The sequence below is a fragment of the Myodes glareolus genome, chromosome 3 (genome assembly GCF_982192425.1).
Source record: "Myodes glareolus chromosome 3, mMyoGla1.1, whole genome shotgun sequence".
Classification (NCBI taxonomy): Eukaryota; Metazoa; Chordata; class Mammalia; order Rodentia; family Cricetidae; genus Myodes; species Myodes glareolus.
Window position 1 is genome coordinate 22,901,583 of NC_142028.1, and position 8,290 is coordinate 22,909,872.

Genomic DNA, 8,290 nt, shown 5'->3' on the forward strand with positions numbered 1-8,290 from the left:
ATGTCACAATCTCCTCTCCTAAAATCAACTTCTGTTTCTCCAAGAAGCAACTTTATGTGCTATGTTAGCAGGTGTTCTGCTAGAAGGGAAAGAGGTAATGAGGCACCTGATGAACATGATGGAGATAGCAATGGGCTTGTTTGGAACTGCGCAAGATTGAAAGCAGTAATTCTTCTGCTCTGATTTCAATTTCAGTCTTGCTGTAGCTGAGATTCGGCTCAGAGATGCCTGATGCAGTGGCTCAACGTGCTTCCATGTGTATGCTAGAGACAGAACCCACTAGCACAGATCTCCCACAGGAAGGAGTAATTGGTATGTATTTGATGCAATAAGAATCAAAATTAAAGATGATAGAGGAGCTTCACCAGGGTCTCACAGAGAAATAGAGCCTCCTGTCTGGTAGCCTGTCATGCTGGGTCTCTGGAGAAGTGGAGATGCTTAGAGGCCTCTTGCCTATTAGTTACTTTATCTGAGTATATAATACTCAAGTATTTCTGAGCAAGAGAAATGAACAAGGAATCAGTTTATAAGAGCCTAAATCATACTTTTTGTTCAGTTGGATTTTTAGGTTTTGTTTGGTTGTTTTCTTTGTTTTTGGTTTGTATGCATGTGTGCCTGTGTGTATTCCTGTGTGCATGCCCATATGTGTATACATGTCTGCCTGCCTGCATGCATGCATGCATGCATGTCTGAGTGCCTACCTACCTGTCCAGGTGCCCCTGTGTGCACGTGTGTGTGTGTGAGTGTGTGATTATCTTTAGCTTTCTGGTCCACTCTATCTGGTAATTTGAACTCTGGTGAGTTAAGAAAGTTGCTGTAGACCAGGCTCCTTAGGTCCCAGAGTGAAGAAAACTCTAACAGCACAGCTCTCAATGTGTACAGCTAAGGAAGTTCCCTGTGGGCTGGGGCCTGGGGTTTGCAGATCCAGTGCGATTTAAAGGAAAGCTGGGGGGCACAGCTGAGTTTGAACCCCTACTCAAGTCAATCTTCTGATAGTTCTGGTTCATGGAAAATTGTGGAAATGGAGAATCCTGTGAAATTTCTGTTAAACTGTCTTCTGTATTTGGAAACCAACTGTTTCATACTTTTATTTTTCGTCCTTTGTTCCCTTTTCCTTACATTAAATTTTGTTTGCTTACTTGTTTGTTTTAACGAAAGAATATGGACTTTCTGGAAAACAGTGTTCATAATTACCAAAAAAGAAATACTGAAGGTCATGAGGAATATAGCTGTTTTTCAGCTTAGTCAAATAGTCCCATGTCTGAAACCGTTTTCATTCTCCAAATAGAATCATATTCTTGCCCGTCTTTCTATGAGAAAAGGTAGCTAAGGCAGATAATTTGATGTTGGGAATGGTGGGGTTGGGAGTACATGTGACATTTTCTATAATAAGCATTAAGGATTTAGTTTCAGAAAAGAATAAGAAGTAAAGAAAAGAAACAATAACAGTCACTTATGCAAGTAAATAAATAAATATTTTTCAGAAGTGAAACATCCAAATGGATTTGGGGGGACCATTTTAAGGAAAAGTTGCATATTACCATATTGAAAAAGAAAGCCATTGTAGAGATCCTATTGCACTGAATTCAAGGGATATCCTTGTTTAATGTACAACTGGAAAGAAAAAAGGTTGAAGCATTTCTATGGAGGCAAAATCCAAAGGACATTGTATAAGCTGTCCCAGAGTCTTTGGAGAGACCAGCATTTAGCAAGGAGTTCTTTAGAAAAAGAGAGAAAAGGTCGCAGCTTTGGTGGACGTAAAGGTAGTAAATCAGAACACAGAGAAGCTCAGATCTGATTTAGAACTCAGAAATCCAGCGAGCTTCACGGACTGCTTGGTGCAATTTCACAGGTGACCATGCAGAGTGGAGTGCCAGTGAAGAAAAAACACATTATCTCAGTAAAGAAATACTTTTTCTGCCACCTCTTTTATATGGCTTTTGGTGAATCAGCCTTGCTGAGGGGTGATCTCAGCCATATGATTGACAGGCCTAGCAGGACTAACTAATATGACAGGACACAATGATGTGTCGTGTCTACCCAGGACAAGAAGTAGATTCTGTTCTTCTGAGAGGAGGAAACAGACTTAAGGGAGCACTGATATCTTCAATGGCCTCAAAGGCTACTGTAGCATTCCCTTCTCAAGATACCCCAAAAGTATTTACATTATGGGCTAACCCTGAGGGACTGATACAGTGTGTTTCTGCTAGGAAGATATAGGGGTCCGTTTCTAAAGCTGCTCAGCAGATGAGCTTAGTGTCAGTTACAGCCTCATGCACAGCCTCCTGGCAGGGAGCTCTCTTAGAAGAAAGGAGATAGAGACTCAGTCATTTCTGACCTCTGACTTCAAGATAGCCAAAAACGTTTCCTATTCCAAAGAGAATTGGAACTGCTCACCATATGGACCTCTGCTTCTAAATCCGTTTGGCCCATTTTTGTCTCCTATACTGAGCTAATCATTCAATCCTTTGTCAGTTTCTTAAGTGTACACTGAGACTCTGTTATCTTAGAGTTTTGAAAAAATGAACAAAATATGATGGTTAAAGTCAGCTGGGGGTTTTTGTTTGTTTATTTGTTTTGTATTGTATTGTTTCTCTATGTAGCCCTGGCTGTCATGGAATTCTTTTTGTAGACCATGCTGGCGTCACACTCACAGAGATCCAGATGTCTCTGACTCTCCAGTGCTGGGATCACATACGAAAAATTCTGTTTCCCCTTCATCCAAGTCTTCTGTAGACGAGGACATCATTTAGGAACCAAGACCTTCTGTGAAGTGCTATAGAAAATCCTACAGCCAATGACCCTTAAGTTACCCACCCAAGAGGCATGGCTTCTTTTACTATTTATGCCAATGTAAAGCATGCATCTGCTCTCTTTTTGGCTGCAGGATTGCGTTTCTGTTCTCTGTTCTAGAAGAGGATTCTGATTTGTGAGTCTACCCCTAAATAAATAACTGTCTATTATTCTCAATTCTGAGCTAGTGTGGGATTTTCTTTTAAGCTTCCTTCATCAGTGAAGGGCATTTGCAGTAGAGTCCAATCTATAGATAATTCTGAGGTAAATTTACCATTTTCCCTAAAATATTCTTGAGATTGATGGTCTCATATTTATATTTCGAGATAAAGAGCTCCAAGGAAAACGTCTCAGAATGGTCTCCTCCGTGACACCTGTAAAGCTATACGGCTGCTATGTAATGAACATGGGTCTCACTGCAGCTGTAATTACGCTTGTAGCTTTGTCAGGTAAGTCACTTATTCTGAAGCACTCTGTTCACATTTACATTGTCAGTTATAATTATAAGCTGATACTGTATTATGCTAATGACTCCACAGAAAGCATGCTAGAAATTCCTGTTCTTTGGGAACTTAGGGTCTAGCAGGAAGATGCCCAGCACAGGCTGTGGTGTGCACAGGAGGCCAAGCTCCGCATCCCTGGGATGTGGACATTCTGTAATTCTAGAGCAGTGGTTTTAAACCTTCCTATCACTGCAAACCTTTAATATAAATAGTCATTTTATGGTGACCCCATATTACAATATTATTTTCATTGTTACTTTATAACTGTAACTTTGCTACCACTGTAAACTTTAATGTAAACATCCAATATTTCCAAAGGTTTAGACACATGCCATGTGGGGTATCTATTCAAGGCAGAGAAGAAGGAGAGGAAAACTAAGCAGAGATTCACAAGGAAGCTGCTGCGGCTAAAAAGAAGTGAGAACAGTGAAGAGTACTATTGTTGGGGAAGGTTCAGGAAACCCCACCCCCATGACTCCTGGTTTCAGTTAATATCTTCCACCACAATCTGAAGATATTAAAAAGAAAATTCAAGAACATGTGATTCCTAAGCTTTTAGCTGTAGATTGTTCTGAATAATGTGATAAAAATCTTGAATAACTTTGCTGCCATAGCTAGAGAATCATTTTGACCACATCAATGAATAATACACACAAGTCTAGACAGGACAAACATTTGCCATCAAGTCTTGGTCAGTGTAGCGTAAACTATTACATAGCTCAGAAAATAGTCAAATAAAAAGAAGGGACAGTCATTCTCACTGCCTGTTGCATTGATCCTTTTCACTGAAGCCTTGTGGAACTTAAAACAGCTACAAAAATTCCCCATCACTAATGTGTGGGCAGTCATTTCTGGTATTTAATACGTCCTATCAGGTCACATATTTCCTGGAACTCACTAGACTTTTGAAAGAGGAATACATTCATTCTTACCTGTTAAAGTAAGGAAAAGGCAAAGTTATAAAAGAAGAATACCTATTATTCTTCTAAAATGCCCTCTGAATCCTTGCAGCATTCAGACCTTCTTATACATGCACACAGATACACAGACACACTCACATAGAGAGGGGGGAGGGAGCGAGAGTGGGAGAGAGGGAGAGAGAGATGACACATTTACATCCATGTATGTGTATGTATATAATAATTTTATTATAATAGACTCAGATTAAAACATCACACAGCTCCATCAACACAGGCCCTCAAATGCATGTCAAGTTTCAAACTCAGGTATCTCACCTAACTTCTACACAGTTAGGATAGTCACACTGGAGCTGTGGAGTTTCAGTTCTGGTTTTAGTCTTTATATGTCAGTTAAATGAAGAACAACAGAGTTTAAACTAGAAGACCAATTCTTTTCTGACATTGTTTCATAACTTGCTTGCTCTTTGCTGCATCCTTTCCTTGCTTGTCATGTTACATCACTCTTCTATGTTCTTTCTAAGTATTACACCGTGCCAACACTCACAGCTGTTCACACTGTGCATCTCAGACTGAGATTGCATAGGACAGAGAATATGGGTCTCGTTCTTTCTAAGTTTATGTGATTTCACTTAATATCATACTTTCCCACACACTTTCCTACAAATTTCATTTTTCTTTAAGACTGAAATATTATTCAATTTTGGATGTGTTCCACATTTTTATGTACTCATCAATAGATGGGCATCCAGGTCAGGTCCATTTTCTTCAGTTGTAAATAGAGCAGCAATAAACATGGAAGGCAAGACTCTCTGTGGAAGGATGTGTTTTCTCCATATATGACAAGGAGTGACATTGATAAGTCACATAGCAGGTCTATTTTCATTTTCAATGAGGAACCTCCAAATAGAATGTATCAGTTTGTATTCCCACCAGCAATGAATAAGTGTTCCCATTTCTGCTCATGGTTCTAACATCTGTTGTCACGTTTCTTCATGATGGTCATTCTGAGCTCCTCTAAGAAGAGCAACCAATGTGTGTGTGGAGGGGGGGAAGGGGAGTAGAGTTATATGAAGTGCTTGAACAAAGTTTTAGTATCAAAGACCTATTTTGACCAAATTTTTCAGGCTGGTGTTTTTAAATAGTAAATCCAGGCAAGTGAGAAGTTCTTTTTGTATTATCAAGAAAAAAAGGAGCAAGTGAAGAAGGGTTAAGGAAAAGAAAGATGTAGGATTCCAGGAATCAGGAACATCCTTAATTGACTGGTGGCATAGAAATTATTTCCTTTCATGATTTGGTGACTTTAATCCCAGCACTCAGTAGGCACAACAAGGAGGGTTAACTATATATTCTAGACAAGTGTAGTCTACAGAGGGATATCCAATTCTGGAAAGGGGTCATTGTGTGATTCTATATCAAAACGCAAAATATGAAAAAAATATCATTTCCCCAGAGCCCACTGGAAGTTTCTAAATTGGGGACCTTCCTTTTAGGAGGAGTCCCTCAGTGATCAGTTAGGAAAGCTACTGCCCAGCACACATCACACAACTTGTATAGCTAACTGATAGGGGAGTTCAGCCAATCACATTTTGTTTGTGGGGCAAGTTGCCCTTAGGCTAAAGCTTGCCTATAAACCTGGCAAGTGCATTTCCACTAGCTCTCTCTCTCTCTCGCCTGGCTCCTGCGTCCAGAAGGATCGTTTGGATTCTGGTTTAAGCTGGTGTAAGTCTTACTTCTGTTTATTAAAGCTGTATATTTTGTATTAAGATAGTCTGGGGACTTTTAATTACCGATTGCCCTGCGGCTTCAGCTAACCAAGACAGAAGACTTTGAAATGTTTATTATATTTCCTGAAATGTCTACATTTCAGTGAGAAAAGAAAAACTGGTCACTGAGTGCCCTGGACTTTGCTCTCCTACCTGCCCGAGAAACTGGATTGGATTTGGAAGTCAATGTTTTCATTTTTCTGAACACACAAATAACTGGACATCCAGCCAGAACTCCTGCATGGCACTAGCAGCTCATCTAGCTTTATTTGACAGCCTGGAGGAGTTGGTAAGAAAGGACCAGGAGTTGGTTTGTTGTTTGCTATGTTGAGTGTGTAATTCCTTGAAAGAGTGAGCTTAGTCTGAAACATGAGAAAAGATGCTACCCTAGACACTGAAGGACATAGGAACACATTGATGTGTGCCATTTGCTGATGTTATTGCTTCTGACTGAAACCCTGAGACATTCCAGAGATTTTTGATCACGTGGTGATCATCATCAACCTGTAATGTCAAACATACAAAGTACTGAGATACTTGGTGATCATAAAATCTTCATCGAAACTGTTAAGTATTGCACACTGAAGTTGACCACTGCTAATAATTGCCAGGAGAGGGTTAACAAGGGACTTTCCCAGCCACAGTGTGACAGGTATTCATTCATATACTTTGGATTAGAGATGAAAAGGCATCCACTACGAACTGAGGTCTATTATGGCTCCAAGGTTGGTGACCCTCTGTTACACCCTGTTCCCTTCCCAGAAGGAGACTGTAGGACAAAGACTCAAGGGTCATCTGAAACAGAGACACACATTTTTGTTTTGTTTTCTGTGTTTTGTGACAGAATTTCCTGAAGAGATACAATGGTGATTCTGACCACTGGATCGGCCTGCACAGAGATTCACAAGAGCACCCTTGGATGTGGACAAACAACACTGAATATAACAACTTGTATGTTTGTAAACCACTTTTCCTTCTCCTGTGACCATGTGTTGTGATTGTGTGAACTGTGACTTTAAGAGAGGAAACCCTGAGTCATGTGGAGCCAACTGTACAGAAACGTTAGAAAAATAAACCCTTAGGTTGAAGGAGTTTCACAGAGGTAGGGTGTGTGCTTATATGCAATAGATAATTCACAGGAAATTCCACATCCCACAAATTTAATTTTTTCTGTCTCTTCTGTTTAATAGCCATCATTTTGAAAGCATTTTCTTAGTGTGATGTCCGCTGAAATCCGTGGCTTGAGGATGGTACCTGGGGTAGATGCTGTCTGTTCTATCACCGACTGAAAACTTGATGATAAACACTCTTATTGGCTGTTTGCAGAACTACAGATGGGGACTCAGGACTCTGAAACCCCAGAAAACCACTGCAGAACTGCTGGGTAGGACATGTCTGATAGCTGTGTGCACAGCTACTCCTGTTCACAGAAACAGAGACTCCAGGGACATTGGGAGCCTCCTCTAAAGTCTCATCATCAAAGAGCACTAGGAAAATTCCTGGATGTAGACACAGCCATTTCAAATGGAGTCATTTAACTGAAAAAGGAAGACATAGACTTACTGACATATATCATTAAGACATGTCAGAAATTTACTAAGAATTGAATTTTCCTCATTTAATACATGTGTAAAATACTTCAAGACAGAATTGAAAAATCGCCCTTTTGAGTACAAACAAGGCAGCAGTTCATTTTAAAATGACATAAAGCACCAGTCAAATGCCTTCTACATACATTATAGGATCAATTTTTGAGGAATGATAAAGATGTAGTGTTCAAACTGAATGCCAAGAATATAAAGGATGCTAGGTCTAACTGGTAATGGTGGTTCTTCATGAATTCTGCCTTTCTTTGATTTTTATTACAGTTTAGCAGTGAAGATGGATGAGATTTTGTTTTTGGATTGAATCACTGTCAGTCTGTGCAGAAATTATGAATGTTTGTTTTTTTAGGTATCCTGTCCGTGGAGAAGAAGAATATGCCTACCTGAGTGACAGAGGAATCAGCAGTGGCAGGGGCTACATACATAGGAAATGGGTTTGTAGCAAGCCTAAAGCTACTCTTTACAGGAACCAATTATTTTAAATTCAGGGTAGGGAATATGCTGAAACATGCCTGATAAAGAAGTGCTCTGTGACCTCTTATCTACAGTTGCTACCCCACTCCTGATCTACTAAAATTATCAAAATCCCATGATAATATGCCTTGACAGAAAATATGAAATTTCACTGAGAGGATTATACATAAGGGTTCTTGGTAAATCATAGATGGTTATAAATTAAATAGGTATTTGAGTAAAACCTAAAGCAC

At 39.7% G+C, this 8,290-nt stretch overlaps 1 pseudogene; it reads left to right on the forward strand.

Annotated features, from left to right (window-relative positions):
• Nucleotides 1–254: 254 nt before the first annotated feature.
• On the forward strand, nt 255–8,076 carry LOC125404254 (C-type lectin domain family 2 member E-like; annotated as a pseudogene).
• The last annotated feature ends 214 nt before the right edge of the window (nt 8,077–8,290 follow it).